The sequence below is a fragment of the Calidris pugnax genome, unplaced genomic scaffold (genome assembly GCF_001431845.1).
Source record: "Calidris pugnax isolate Ruff unplaced genomic scaffold, ASM143184v1 scaffold205, whole genome shotgun sequence".
NCBI classification, from domain to species: Eukaryota; Metazoa; Chordata; class Aves; order Charadriiformes; family Scolopacidae; genus Calidris; species Calidris pugnax.
In genome coordinates, this window is record NW_015090943.1 from 271,441 (window position 1) to 271,676 (window position 236).

Consider the following 236-nt stretch of genomic DNA (forward strand, 5'->3'; position numbering starts at 1 on the left):
CCTCGATAAACTGCCTTTAAAGCCCCCCAGCCCCCCCCTTAGAGCTTCTCACCGCCCTTGAAAACTCCTTAAACCCCCTTAAAAGTGCTAAAACTCCCCTTAAAAGTGCTAGAACTCCCCTTAAAGGACCCCTTGAACCTTCAAAAGGCTTTAGAACCCCTTAAAAATCCTAAAACCCCATTAACCCCCCCCTTAAAAACTCTTTAAAATCCCCATAAACCCCCTTAAAACCAGGG